Source organism: Theropithecus gelada, chromosome 10, assembly GCF_003255815.1.
Source record: "Theropithecus gelada isolate Dixy chromosome 10, Tgel_1.0, whole genome shotgun sequence".
NCBI classification, from domain to species: domain Eukaryota; kingdom Metazoa; phylum Chordata; class Mammalia; order Primates; family Cercopithecidae; genus Theropithecus; species Theropithecus gelada.
In genome coordinates this window covers 47,126,821-47,143,230 of record NC_037678.1, presented here as the reverse complement: position 1 = coordinate 47,143,230, position 16,410 = coordinate 47,126,821, and the positions used below count along the sequence as shown (strand labels likewise).

At 36.8% G+C, this 16,410-nt stretch overlaps 1 pseudogene; it reads right to left on the bottom strand.

Annotated features, from left to right (window-relative positions):
* Positions 1–3,105: 3,105 nt before the first annotated feature.
* LOC112633362 lies at positions 3,106–3,476 on the bottom strand (annotated as a pseudogene).
* Between the last annotated feature and the right edge of the window lie 12,934 nt (positions 3,477–16,410).

Genomic DNA, 16,410 nt, shown 5'->3' with positions numbered 1-16,410 from the left:
ATGGAGATTAGCATGCAGGAAACTTACTGCCATGTACTCTTGGAAAGAAGAGTAAGAGAACTGGACTGGGCAGAAGGAGAGGAGAGGCTCGAATACCACGAAGGCCTCAGCCAACACCGCGCGGAACTCTGAAGGTTGTCATGAGTTGGCGTGAAGTGGTTTTTATATTTCTCTGTGGACCAGTGATTGTATATGGACTAACCCAAGAAGGAGAAATGACCTTGGACGAAGCAAATCGCTTTAGCTGAGGGAATTCCAACAGCCCTTAAATACAAATTTAGGTATTTCCATCTCTCCTCCCCGGCATATGTTTACATAAGCAAATGGCAAGAGATCCCCCTGGAGAAACCATTACCATGTGGCATCGTAAGGTCCTTCCTTCTGGGAACCTGGCCTCTTCTTCAGTCAAAGGAATTTTGATCTGAATGTTGACTTTGTTGCAGAAATTGGGAAAAGGATTGTGACATTTTATTTGGGCAACTTCCCTCAGCCTCCGGACCTTCTACGCTAGATTTGTTTTGATTGTACACTGTAGGAGTATGGTTGTTGACTGCCCGTAGGGACGAGTTCCATTCATCCTTTCTCTATGAATCCTCTCTTTCTTTCTTCCACAACTTCTCTGTGTGAATCTGTGAAATTTATCTCTCTATGATGCATGTCTGTTGATGTCTTTGCTCATTTTTCAAAGTTTTCGGTTTTACCTTTAATTCTAAATTCCTAGGGGTCAACCCTGTGTCTGCACAGGTTGGTGTCACTCCATCACAGGGCACAGGTTGTGCTCACCACCTTGAGTCAGTAAGGCTTCCGTTCCTTACAATGAATTTAAGGTTCAGAAGGTTTTCGACTCTTCCCTAGTTTTACTTTCTACTGGGCCCATTCACATCTGTTATGCAAATGTGTACACCCTCAAGGCTAAACAGGACTGTGTAGCAGGCTTGGTCTCTCTTGACTCTAGTACGCATGTGTGTAGCCTCAGCCTAGAGTATGCTGTTCTAACCGTGTACCCTTAGGCTAATGTATCAACTGGGCCTCCTCGCTTGACCAACTCCAAAATAATCAGTTCTACCAACAAGGCTGCTGAGTGTGGCCGAGTCCACTGGTCTAAATCAAGTGAGCCCCTTTGACTAGGACAGAGAAGCTTCCAGTTCTCATGGCCCATAACACCACGGCAAAGCCTTCATTCCTACCAAGCTGGGGTCAGATGGGAGCAAGGCCGCCCAGCATGCCACAGATTCCCTCTCTTCTTATCCAGAGTTCAGCAGATTTTCCAAGTGAACACTTCTCAGATTGTTGTGTGGTGTTGGTAATTTCCATAGCCCTTTAATGGTTGATTGTGTTTATGTATTCATCTCTATAGTGGCACTTTGGGGAGAGGAGTCATGGATCTCCTGGCTTGGCCATGATCCAGCTTTTGGAGATTTCATTTAGAATCTGTGATATTTTCCATATTCTTCCTAAAAGGGTAAGTTAGAGCCAGTTTTGGTACCTTAAGAACTAAGCGCTCTGGTTGTTTTGTGAATCTACATGTCATCAATGCACTTGCTTTACTAGTTGCATAATAGTACAAAACATTTTATATGAAAAACTTTCACTTTCTTTTGTTTTAAATCTCTCTTGTTTTCTTGTAAAGGTCATTTCTTAACTAAATAAGTCAGAATAAACCTAAAGGACACTCTACAGTGAGATAAAGTATCTGCTTCCTTTTGTTCACATGCATTGCTGACTTGGAACTCTATTTCTGTCTGAGCACTCTTGCAATATGACAGTGTTCAGCTTGGCAAAAGACCCTAAGCTTGAGCATGGGAAAGCAGACACCAATTCTAGGCCAAATGTAATATTTAAGAGCCTATTTGAAAAGCTAATTTATAAGAATGCTTACTGCTGGAAGCAAGAAAATTGTTAGAAACTTCTCAGTAATTACCTTTACTGAAAAGGGAATAGAAATCATTCTGAAAATCAACCCAGAAAGATGGCATATCAACTTCCCGAACCATCAGAAGCAGAGTTTAGAGGTTGATTTGGGCTTTACAAGGGCTCCAGCTGTGATGCAGGCAGCTGCCTGATAGCAGAAGAATGTGGGCCACTTGCACATCACATCAGAGCTCCAGTGATCCATCAGTTGTGTTGGGAACAGCTGGGAGGCAGGATGGACTTGCAGTGGATTTAAACATCAATGACCTTTTAGCAGGTCCATTTACCAGGACATTCAAAGAGCAAATGGGAAGGATCTAAAATAGTTTTGTGTGAGTCTCTTGTTTTCTTTTATCAAATCAAGTCAATTCCATATATAGCCATGATGTAAAATGTGAATCAGACCCCCATGTCCTTGAAAGCCACCAGAAGTTCATTTTCTTTGAAAGGAAGGTCAACATGTTTAGAAAAATATATTTATTTTAGATAGTTACAGTGAAAAAGTGAGTGGTTCTGCTCTGAAGCTAAACAAGATTCTTCCTCTGAATAATCATCACCAAGAGGTTGGAACATTTTCTGACTGCTTTTTAATGATCCATTTGACAGGGCTCTTCAAAGAAACCTCTCTCAGCAACTTGGGGTTCGTTGTCCTCCTAGTCTCCAGAAAAGTGGTTCTATATAGTCCCCATGCTCCAACACACTTCCAATCTTGGAGGTAAAACTAGCTTTTGTTGGCACATTCGTATTCGAAAACTTGATAAATAGACCTGAGGATGGGGAAAATCATAATAAAAATAAACAAATACCTCTTATTATGATCTTCTTTATCTTTTCTCCTAGATGTTAACTTTTTTCTCTATATTCATAATATCAGAAGATTGAATTTTAGCCCCCAAGCACCCCCAGATATGCTTACAAATAAATAATATTCTCTGTTAATATTGTTGCAAGAATGAACTGGAACTGAAAGGCACAGTTGATTTTGACTCCTGTTGGGGTATGTGTGTGTGTGTATATGTGTGTGTGTATGTGTGTGTGGAGAGGAATGGTTAAGTTCTAGTCAGTAGATAAGAGAAATTTCTTTTTTTTTTGTTTTTTAACCTCATTTATTGCTAACATGAATTCAAAGCAATATACAGTTTATCGATACTAGAACAAATCAGAAAATCAAGACATGATTGCCATCATAAAATCTTAATCTTCAGAGAACAACATTTCCACCAGTTGGCCTGAAGACACTCAGATTCTACCAGTTTTTGAGGTGTTCCATACTTAAGTAGTGTAGGCACTGCTGTTACTTTCAAGTTTTTTCTGAAGTCATTATTTGGATCTTTCCAATAAGGCTTCTCTCCTACTTGGCAGTAGATGAACATACATCCTTCACTGATGTGCTTCAGCCCCTCTCATACGACTGGTTCAGCCTGCACGCAGTCGGGGCACCAGCTTTTCCCTCCGGCGTCCTTGGAACCCATAAAGTAGGCGAAAATGGTCTTGCCATTGTGCTCTTCCACGGTCCGGTGGAACTCCTCGAAGCCGGACACGCTCACCTCCTCGTAGCGGGTCATTGGCACGACATGCAGCAGCTGCTGGAGGAGTACACGTCTGGCTGCTGCAGGAGGGGCCCACGTGGGCGGGCGAGAAATTTCTTGTATAATCACATTTACCCTTGGAAATTTATCTTAGAATATCCAGCACATCGAGTTTTTCCTCCAGTATTGGAACAATTTCTATTTCTTTCATTGAACACTAGAAGTAGATGACTTGTGTTTACAAATCAAAACAAACAAGCAAACAACTTATCTTTAAACATTAGAATCAATGTATATTTAAATATTAGAACATTAGAAACATGAAATGAATACCATGACAGGAATCAAAGATTGAGTCCAGAGTAGAGAAAAGATTCATGTCTCTCTTCTGCTCACTTCAAGGCAGCAAGTGGCAAAAGGGCCAGGAAGATTTCAATTAGCGCTTTATCTCATTTAATTATATTTTAAAATTAGCTGCTAAGCACACACAGATGAAGTGTGTTGGTATAAACATGTATATTTGTAATATATGTGATACATCTATACTAAGAACACACACATATGAACATACCACACTTTGGAAAACTAGTGATACATGTTATTTTCCACATTCTTCTACAGTTATTTTTTCCCCATGTGCTAGGTTAGAAGTGGAGCTGATGGAAACGTCTCCAGAATTTTCCTCTATTAAACATTCAACTCTGACATTCTCTATTAAAATAACTTCAGTACTTGTGAGCTAAGGAAATGTGACCAGAAGTCCCTTAATTAGGCTCAGTAACCCATCCCTTGAGTTATCTTGGTTATTGAAATGATTTATTTTTCACAAGACTTGTAATTTTACACAAAAAATAGGAAGGGGGGAAATTACAAAACAAACACGGACTGTTCAGGAATACTTTCAGATTGCAAACGAAAAGCTGTAATAGACAAGTCATCAACTACTCAGCTTTGTTGGGAATACAATTGATCTTGTCAGGGCTAAAAACCCATCTGCCATTGAGAGGAAGATAATTTAAAAATTTCCTAATTAGCGTTCCATTTAATCTTCCACTGTCATGGTAAATGCTTTGATTAAAGTAAGTAACACTCATAAGTCACTACAAACCTATTTGAATGTCCATAAACTGATATAATTTTCCCACCCTTCACCATCTCAACCAGTATTTCCCTTCCTGGCCCCTGCAATATAGCAGGGATGGATTTTCAACAAAAGAAATAAAGGACTGATTTTCAGAAGATCTGAACCCTGAGGAGCAGATTGTCAATCTTCCTTCTCTGCTGAGGACAAAGACAAGATCACAGACCGTTTTTAAAACTTCCATGTTTCCAGAGTCTCCCTGTAAAGACTGCAATCCCTTCTCTAGGGGTTCACACAGTGTATTCTACTGAAGACGCATGGCGGAGTTTAAAAATATGCCTATTTCCTAAGTTCAACTCTTAGATTTTAATTTTGCAGTTGGTGGTAGAGTTCAGGTATTTGAATTTTTATCATCCTTTACAGGGATTCTGAAGCAAAATTACTACTTTTCCACTTTATCTGTGATCTCTTACTTTATTACTACTAACAATTGTTGGTACAGTTTGACCTAGCCACGCTTGGAACCCAGCTGTCTCTGTTAGGAAGCTCTTTAAATGAACAAAGGCCCTCAAGTGTTACCTTCAACTTGCTTTCCTACTTAGGGTTTTAGTTCCTTAGTCTTTGATTCGTTTATTCAATGAGCCTTTCTTGAACACTTACAATGTACAAAGCATAGTTTTAAGTATTGATATGGTTTGCCTGTATCCCCACCCAAATCTCATCTTGAATTATAGTTCCCATAATCCCCACACGTCATGGGAGGAACTTGGTGGGAGGTGATTAAATCATGGGGGCGGTTACCCTCATGCTGTTCTTGTGATAGTGAGTGAGTTCTCACGAGATCTGATGGTTTTATAAGGAACTTTTCCCACTTTGGCTCAGCATTTCTCCTTCCTGCCATCATGTGAAGATGGATGTGTTTGCTTTCCCTTTAGCCATAATTATAAGTTTCCCGAGGCCTTCCTAGCCCTGCAGAACTGTAAGTCAATTAAACCTCGTTCCTTTATACATTACCCAATCTCAGGCAGTTCTTTATAGCAGCGTGAGAATGGATTACTATAAGTATTGAAGATTTAGCAGTGGAAAAAACAAAAACAAAAAATTAATACTATAAGGGAGCTTGCATTCTAGAGAAAAGAAAAGGAAGGAAGAATTACTCGAGTATTTGCAATCCCAATTGTAATGAGCAGGGGCCAGGAATAAAGTGTAGGGAGGTAGTATTTTTATTTAACTGGGTTGATTGGGAAGTTCTTGCTGACAAGTTGCTGGTTTGAACAAGCCTGCCCTGTAGTAAACTGGGCATCCCCTGTTTCCTCACACCTCACATTCCCTGCCAGGAAGGAAGGGCAACCCTGGAGAAAGTATGGCTGAGGAGACAGAGAGAACTGAGTTCAGGTCACACCTTGCCTCAGACCCCGAATCCACTCATGCTTCTACGTTTTAGTAAGGTAAGAGATTAGTAAGACATTTAGTAAGGCAAGCTATTAAATCTACTTCTGTGTTTTTTAATAAAGTAAAACATTAAATTCTTTCTAAGTAAAGAGTATATTGGGTTTGCCCTTTACCACCAGAAATTCTAATACATATGCTAATTACATGTGTTTATTTTAATCGAATCTATTTTATTACATAATATTATAAAAATTATAAAAATACAAAAATGCAAAGATAAAAAAGTAAATCTTAGTATATCATTATAATGATTTTGCCAAGTATTCTATAACGTGGCTTATTGAACCAAGCTCTATTCTTATATATTTAAATACTTTATCATTGTTGGTAATGAGTACCAACAAAATTGTAAGAAATATTTTGAAACAAATTCTTTCCCATCTGTTGTTACTTTCTTAGGATCTATTTCTCAAAGTGGAATTATAGGCTCAAAGGGCATATATATATTTGTGGCTTTTGAAATACAAGTGCCAATTTGCCCTTAATTAGGATTGTACCATTTTGACCACCCATAAGAGTAGCCAAAAATGTTTATTTCTTTATACATTTACCAACACCAAAAAATAGAAAATCAGTTTTAATATTTCTTTTATAAAATCAGGAACATCATTGTTTATTTCATATTTATTTTTATTCCAGGAGATTTAAACTTGTTACTATACTAAAATTTTAATTTTTTTTAATTGCCAGTTTCTTGGTTCTAATCCCATTAAAATTTTTGAATGTCTACGTTTTTTATTAGTTTTTGATAATGTTTTATATATTAAATATATTCCTTCACTAATAATAATTCAAGTTATAGGCATTTTTGTTTATTGAGCCCAGCACAATGGTAAGCTATTTATATACCATTTAATTTTGCTACTCTAATATTATAGACTATTATTATGCTTTTCTTTTGGTTTTATACTATGCAAGATATTCACTTAACAAAAATGAGCTCACATCTTAGATGAATGTACTCAGAAAAGATCACATAGCAAGTAAACAACAGAGCTGGAATTTAAATTCAGGTCTGCTTCAGGCCAAACGTATATTTAAGCATATTGACAAGTTGCTTTTGATTATTATTTCCTCTTTCCTGATATTCAGGGGTCAACAATCTACAGCCAATTTTGTAAATAAAGTTTTATTGGAACATAGCCACACTCATTCATTGATACTTTTACACTGCAAGCTCAGACTTGATTAGTCATACAGAGGCCATATGCCTTGAGGAGCCCTAAAATATTTACTATCAGGACCTTTATAGAAAATGCTTGCTGATCTTTGCAGTTTATTCCACTCTCTGCAAAATATATAAATGCTGGGTCTCCCTGATCTATCCTTCATCTTACCATATCTTATTTTCCCCTCAAAATTTCTCGCTAGAATTAAATAAACTATTATATTTTTCTTTTAGCTATAAACTGTGCAAGAATATGATTCGTTGGCTTTCCTGACATTATATCCAAAAACTAACATTTTTTTATTCCCAAAACACCCTATTCTCACTCCCTCTTGTTTCTTATCATCCTGTCTTATTTTAATAGCGGAGCATCTTCTTGGATGTAACTAAGAATAACATTCAACTTTTTAAAGATTTTTTTTGAATAAGATCCATTTCGCTTGTGAAGGCTGTTTCTGTCTTAGGCTAGGTATTGATGTTTAGAAATGCAGGTCTAGGTTTATCATTTATGGAAGCCATTGTAGAGTTCTCTCAACAAATTCTCCTCTGTGTCTTCACAGCCATGCCAATTCAGTGTGCTTCTGAGCTGAATAGAGCTATATTCTTTCATCTGATCATAATGGAATTTATTCTGACAAATCGTTAGTGTTTGTAGCTTCAGGTTGGGCCCTTCCTAACTGTGAAGGTAGATACATAAAGTTCTGTTCTATGGGTTTTTTTTTCTTCCTTTTTTTGTATTCAATAGGAATAAATGTGTAGGATTGTTTTTAGCAAAGAAAAAAATATGCAAGAACTGATTGTTTTTCGTAATCTATAGGGTTTTCGATGAAACTCAACTAGAACTTATTAGAAAGACTCGTTTACCAGCTAAGCTAAAGGAAGCAGACTTCAAAACTGAAATGTGATATATAAGTCAATAATAATAAAGTACTCATTAGACACTGTCCTGATGGGGTCGTATTGCAAAAATCCATGCCAATCTTGTATTGCATTTTAAAAGGGATGCTAACAAGCCTTTTTACATCAAAAACAAAGAATAGTCTAGAAATAATATCACATTATTGAAGATTATCTTTAAATTTTATAGTGGCTTTCAGAGAGAAGAATAAATGTTATGAGTGGCTCTGATTAACAGAAAAAAAAATGATGATGGAAAGTTATAGGGAGGCATAATTTGTCTTAATAAAGGAAGAAATATCCTTTTAACAACTAGAGATTTCCAAAAACTGAATCAGTCACCTTCTCAAAAATGTTAGATAATTTTAGCTAAAAACTTAATTTTGAGATTTGAATCACCAACTGTGTAACCTAGGTAAAATTATTAAATTTATCTGAGTCATCGTTTCTTTATTTTATTTGGAGACAGAGTCTCACTATCACCCAGGCTGGAGTGCAGTGGCACGATCTCGGCTCACTGCAACCTCTGGCTACTGAGTTCAAGTGATACTCATGCCTCAGCCTCTCGAGTAACTGGGACTACAGATGTAAGCCACTGCACCTGGTCTTGGTTCTTTACTTTCTAAGTAGTAACAGTAGTATTCATAACACAATAGTGTTATGAAGATAAAATTATATTGCAATGGAATACTCAAGTATTTATTGAGTGTGCACTGGTTTAAGACCATTATATTACAATGATCTTAAACCACTGCACACTCAATAAATACTCACCCTCAATAAATGAAGTTATGCTGCTCATAATGTGAAGTGATGAGCTCCCTGCTTCCCAGGGGTAATTCAGGTAGAGTCTAGATGTTCTCCTGCCTAAAATAGTGTATAAGGAATTCCAGTATGAGAAACATAAGTCAGAGCATTCTTCCAGGATTGGAGCACTGGCTCTGGTTGTTCTCTGTTCATGGAATGTTTTGATTTATGTGCACTACAGAAGAGCTAGTGTAGAGATTCTAAAATAGAAATAAGCTTGGAGAGTTCCAAGAATAGAAAGAAGATGAATGTGATAAAGCACAGGAAGAATGGGTCTGAGACCTACCTGTATCCATTTATCCTTTTCTTCTGGGCACACGCAGAGATTACATCCCTGTGCTCCTTTGTAGTTAGAGACATATGACTTTGCTGTCCATGCAAATAACAATAAAATGTGTTCTTCCCCAGTGGAGCAATAAAGAGCCTGTCGTGGTTCTTGAGTCTCTCTCTTTTCCTGTAGGAGTGAACGGGATAGGTTTCACATTGAGATGTGAAAACAGCTATCTGGGAGTCTCCCAGGTGGAAAACAGCTATCTGGAAGTCTCCCATCCAAGAATGAAGCTATATGAACTAGAACACTTCTCTGTTAAACTGCTGAGATGGTGAAGATGTTTTTTAAAGTAGAACAGCCTAAATTATCCTGACTAAAGCAGGGAATGACTAGTAATGGAGGATAAGGTTAGACATGCAGTCAAGACCCAGTAATACTGCATTACATAAGCCAGAATAAAGAGAGAACTTGTGACCAATGTAATGAACAGCCCCTAGACAGCAGATGAGACACACGACCTCTCAGGTATTGACTCATAATGATACCAGAACTTTTAAATTTCCAAATCTCAATCTCTCAAAATTTGTATGACCTGCTGAGATATTAGCTCTTTACCCTCCATCAGTGATGCAACATGCTGTTCTTCTTAAATTATGACATGAGAAAGTCAACTAAATTTTTATGCATTTGACAGCAAAACAAGAAAAAAAAAAACAGACAGATATGTCCTCTAAGAATGTCTTTCTATATAGTCACCTTTAAAATCCTTTTTTTCTCTGCTATACCCATTCTTTACCTTTGTTTTGTTTTCAGGTTTTTGCAAAGAATTAAGCAAAAGGTAGTTGTCAAATAAGGATAATTAATTTATAAATATTTGTGGTAATTTATTTCTATCTTTGCATTCCCTTTTCATGAAGAAAAGATTGCCAAGTTTTAACTAAATACACACCTGTCTAGGTCCTAGATCTGAGTTATAATTAATATTTTAAAAGGAAATAAGCCAAGTAATATATTTGTTTTTTTGTGGGGTTTTTTTGGCCAAGAATCAAATTAGATTTTATGTTATATATAGAAGTCAGTGAATGCATGACTACCTGCTCAACATAAGTTTTTAAATGACATTGTTATGATATCATTGCCTAACCTTTACTAAGAATTTAGTATGATGTATACCAGGTAGACTTATAAGCAACTTATATATACTATCCCATTTAATCCTCACAACAACATTATGAAGTGGATGTTATTGTTATGCCATTGTTTAAAGGAGGAAACTAAAGAGAAGTTTAATGTCACACAGATAATGAGTGTAGTGGAGGTGAGACAGAATCAAGGCAATTTAACCAAGGATGCCACATTGTTAATTATTATGAAAACCGCAAAGTCTCAGGATACAAAATCAATGTGCAAAAATCACAAGCACTCTTATACACCAGTAACAGACAAACAGAGAGCCAAATCATGAATGAACTCCCATTCACAATAGCTTCAAAGAGAATAAAATACCTAGGAATCCAACTTACAAGGGATGTAAAGGACCTCTTCAAGGAGAACTACAAACCACTGCTCAGTGAAATAAAAGAGGACACAAACAAATGGAAGAACATACCATGCTCATGGATAGGAAGAATCAATATCGTGAAAATGGCCAAACTGCCCAAGGTAATTTATAGATTCAATGCCATCCCCATCAAGCTACCAATGAGTTTCTTCACAGAATTGGAAAAAACTGCTTTAAAGTTCATATGGAACCAAAAAAGAGCCCGCATTGCCAAGACAATCCTAAGTCAAAAGAACAAAGCTGGAGGCATCACGCTACCTGACTTCAAACTATACTACAAGGCTACAGTAACCAAAACAGCATGGTACTGGTACCAAAACAGAGATATAGACCAATGGAACAGAACAGAGTCCTCAGAAATAATAACACACATCTACAGCCATCTGATCTTTGACAAACTTGAGAGAAACAAGAAATGGGGAAAGGATTCCCTACTTAATAAATGGTGCTGGGAAAACTGGCTAGCCATAAGTAGAAAGCTGAAACTGGATCCTTTCCTTACTCCTTATACGAAAATTAATTCAAGATGGATTAGAGACTTAAATGTTAGACCTAAAACCATAAAAACCCTAGAAGAAAACCTAGGTAATACCATTCGGGACATAGGCATGGAAAATGACTTCAAGTCTAAAACACCAAAAGCAAAGGCAACAAAAGCCAAAATTGACAAATGGGATCTCATTAAACTAAAGAGCTTCTGCACAGCAAAAGAAACTACCATCAGAGTGAACAGGCAACCTAGAGAATGGGAGAAAAATTTTGCAATCTACTCATCTGACAAAGGGCTAATATCCAGAACCTACAAAGAACTCAAACAAATTTACAAGAAAAAAACAAACAACCCCATCAAAAAGTGGGCAAAGGATATGAACAGACACTTCTCAAAAGAAGACATTCATACAGCCACAGACACATGAAAAAATGCTCATCATCACTGGCCACTAGAGAAATGCAAATCAAAACCACAATGAGATACCATCTCACACCAGTTAGAATGGCGATCATTAAAAAGTCAGGAAACAACAGGTGCTGGAGAGGATGTGGAGAAATAGGAACACATTTACACTGTTGGTAGTACTGTAAACTAGTTCAACCATTGTGGAAAACAGTGTGGCGATTCCTCAAGGATCTAGAACTAGAAATACCATTAGACCCAGCCATCCCATTACTGGGGATATACCCAAAAGATTATAAATCATGCTGCTATAAAGACACATGCACACATATGCGGCACTATTCACAATAGCAAAGACTTGGAACCAACCCAGTTGTCCATCAGTGACAGACTGGATTAAGAAAATGTGGCACATATACACCATGGAATACTATGCAGCCATAAAAAAGGATGAGTTCATGTCCTTTGCAGGGACATGGATGCAGCTGGAAACCATCATTCTCAGTAAACTATCGCAAGAACAGAAAACCAAATACCGCATGTTCTCACTCATAGGTGGGAATTGAACAATGAGATCACTTGGACACAGGAAGGGGATCATGACACACCGGGTCCTATTGTGGGGAGGGGCAGGGAGAGGGATAGCATTAGGAGATATACCTAATGTAAATGACGAGTTAATGGGTGCAGCACACCAACATGGCACATGTATACATATGTAACAAATCTGCAGGTTGTGGTTGTGCACATGTACCCTAGAACTTAAAGTATAATAATAAAAATATATATATATACTTCAAATACCTAATGTAGATGACAGATTGATGGGTGCAGGAAACAACCATGGCACGTGTTTACCTATGTAACAAACCTGCACATTCTGCACATGTATCCCAGAACTTAAAGTATAATTTTAAAAATTTAAAAAAAGAAAAATTGAAAAAAAAAAAAAGAAAACCGTGTGATAACATAAGAAAGCTAAGGAGAAAAGTATATACTTTAAATAAAGAAGTTAATGTTACTTACTGATTGACCACTCTGTGATTTGTAAAATAATGTGGTGACATTTTTCGTGTCCGAAGATGGAAAGTTAACTGTGGCACTGGAGACTGACATATTATATAGAATAATTATTTAAACCCTTTGAGTATCAACTTTCTTGTCTGTAAAATAAAGATTATATTCCTACAACACAAATTCATGGTGAAAATTAAATGAAATGATATAATGCGTAGCGTAAAGGACAAATAGAAGACATTCAATAAATATCAATTATCTGATTGCGTAGACTCTTCACCCATCCCTCAGTGAGATCTTGGGGATTAGTGGTACCTATCTGTAAATTGTTTTATAATCCAGGGATGAAAGCTGTTGTGTACACAGAATGTGATAATTCCTTCTGGAATTGAAAAAAAAAAAAAAGATTTTAAAATGCCCTTTAAATTTATTCTAGTGAAAAATGTCATATACACTAATGGTAAATAATAGCAATCACTGGGAAAAAATAGAAATAAAATGAAATAAATAAAAATAACAAAATGATGCTAATATTTGGAGTAGCGTAGTATAATAAATGATTAAGAACCTGAGTTTTGGCATCAAAGAATCTATGTTTGAACCTAGACTCTTTTGCTTCTTACCTCTATCACTCTGAATACATTTCTTTACCCTTTTTAGGCTCAGTCTTCTCAGCCATGTAAGGTGAAACTAAGGCAAGAAGAATTAAATGAAATGGTGCACATAAAGTATTTAACACAGTGCTGGACTGTTATGTGGGCAGATACTGATAATTATAATGATTACCTGGTTCCCCAACATGCCTAGTGAGATAAATCATTAACCATCACTAAATAAATAAATCCCTGCTCTACTAATCTTGGAGTATATTGCACATAGTCATCCATTTGAGAGACAGCTTGGTTGGAAATGGGCAACCATCAACTTCTATGGCCTATGTCACTCAATTTTCAATTCTTCTTGCACTTCTGTTACAACTGCTGTAAAAGATAACTGTCTTTCTTTTTATGGTGTCCCCAGCCCTACACACGTACACCCAGTGACTTTTGCATATGCCATGTCCTAATCTTTGGTATTAATCTTTAATTCAAATTTATCCAGCCTGTTTGAGTGCAAATAGGAACATGATGAGTAAATACATAATAAATAGATACATACATACATACATGGATACATATATACAGTTATAGAGTAGACATGGACATATAGCTATGTAGATATAGCTATGTGCATATCGTACAGAGTTATAGCTATAGTATATGTAGATACAAATATAGATATATAGATACAGACATATAGACATAAAGATATAGACAAAAAGAGATATTGAAGGGTAGGAGGTTGTGTGAATGTACTCACAGCTTTTTCTTGGCCTGGGAAAAATACTTTTTGGACATAATTTCTTGTACCAGGGTAGGGATCTCAATAGCATTCATTATGCTGATTTTGAAGAATAATTTCCCAAATCAAAGAATGTAGTGATGATAAGCTCTTAGTGAGATTTTTCTAAACTTTTAGTTTTAAAAAAGTCTACCAAATAAGAATAATGTTATTTTACAAAACCTCAAAGTACTGGTGTCTGATAGAAAAGATATGGACATGGCTGAAAGAATGAACAGCAAGCCAAAATCAAAAGCTATTGACTCCGATCATGATCTTTATGTCTCTACAAAGGTAGATATTTATGATTTTTATACTTGAACTTTCAACTCTTTGCCAAGTTCATAACCATGTAAAAAATCTAAAATGACTGATGTCTTAATCTAATCCAAATTGCTGATATTAGGATGGTGTATTATCTGTCTTTTAAATAAAAGACTCTATGAAGGAATGAAAACTATACAAACACATGATGAAGAACTGAGCTTCAAATCATTATCATGCAATAAGAACTTGAAATGTTAATTCCAATATTAGCCATCACTCCTTGGAAAAAGACACAAAATGTATAACAATAATTGGTCTGCAATCTTGTCTAGTAATTAAACCTCTTTATCATGTGGAATTAGTGGTTTGAGTGTAGAAGGACATAGTCGTTTTAATAAAATATTAATTATTGGATTATGTTCAGAAATATGTAAAAAAGCGTGTGTTTCAAAAACAATATTAGAGCTACTTTTATCTAGTCTTTTATATTTTGAAAGAGTTTGAAGAATAACCTCTCTGTAAGCAATAATTGTTTGGTAATGAAGTACAGAAACTCACTCTGGCTAATTGAAGCTGAAGGGAAGTTTTTGGACTATAAGGAAAGAAGGAAGCTGTCTCTAGAAAGCCAGAATGATAGAATCACAGGCATGTTTTCATCTGGAAAGTAAACTGCATGGGCAACCACATTTGGGAAGACCTTCTACTGCTTCCAGATTTTCTGATCGTTATGCATTCCAGGGAGAAGCATGAAATCCCTGCAGCTTGAGTCACATGCCCACCTTGATCTTACCAGAAAATAAAAGGAAGGATGGGGTGCAAGGACTCTTCAGAACTCCCTTTGGCTACCCTAACACTTGCATGTAAGAAGAGTCCACTCTCCAACGAAGAAGTAGCATGTTTCCCCTTAGATAAAACCAGATTGCTGTTAGGGAAAGAAATAGATTCTAGGCTGCCTGAAAATAAATGTTTATTTTGTCTTTCCCTTAGATCCTTTCTGCATAGCCTTTTGAATAAGGCAATACATTATTACTATCTACTGCACATGGAAACGGAGGTTGCTTGAGTTTAAGCAGACTATCCAAGTTCATGGGGCTAGTAAGGAAAACAGGCAAGACTACTGACCATATTCTTGCGTCTTTTCTAGTAGTTTTCCTACTACAGCCTTCTGAAGAGACATTAAGTTATTATTTGGTTTCTTTCAACTACAAATCACCTTATTTTTCCCTTTTCCTCTAAATCATTTTAGTGGATAACAAGCTACAGAGAAAGTCTGTGTATCACTGTCAAATCACCTTTTGGACAATATCACCCTGCCATGTTTCTGTCAAAATGAATCTGCAACATTGACGGGAGAAAAAATATATAAAGGAAAGGTTCTCATTGTTCATTCAGGGACGGACTCAGCTGGAGGGAACCTTGGGAGGTGGCATCACCAGGGCAGACTGGATACAATTAGGAGATGCTGGATGCCTCTCTGTGTTCCTGGGCACTTCTGCACTCCCTTAAAAGAGCAATTTCACTTTGTCTCCATTCCAAGTTTTCATTCTACCCCTGCAGTTCACAGCCGTGGCAAACACTGAACACAATTTTGTATTTGTATGTGCGGACAGTGTCTGTGACATATTGACCTTGTCTAAGATATGGAAACCTGCAGCTCTTTCTTCTAAGTGTTGGGGAAGAAGCCACGCTGGTATGTACTGACATGGAATGAAAGAACTTCAGAAGCTGTTTACAGGGTTTCCTGAAATTCAGGAGAATGAAGCTTGAGATGTTTAAAATTCTCTTTATAGCTTATTTGAATTTGCTCAGTAGAACACAGATCCCAGAAAAGCCTATCTCATGACGCCTACTCACACAGCTCTTTTGTGGGTAGAAAGGAATATCTCCTTTCCCCCTAACTCTGGAATTAAATTTCTGGGGCTTATGAGTTCCTAGGAGTGTGGGAGAAGGGTGTGGACTATGGTGTGTGCTAATTGTTATTATGATCATTCATCCATCTGACAAATGATGCCTAAGTGGTATCTGAAAGGAAGGCTAGTACTTACTTTCAGAAGTATATGCCCATGAGTTTTTAATCTCAGATGTACTTAGACTCAGAAAATTCATATATTTCTGTGTCCCTGTTTGACAAACTTCCACCAGCATCCTAACAACAAGGTAAAGGAAAGAAGCTA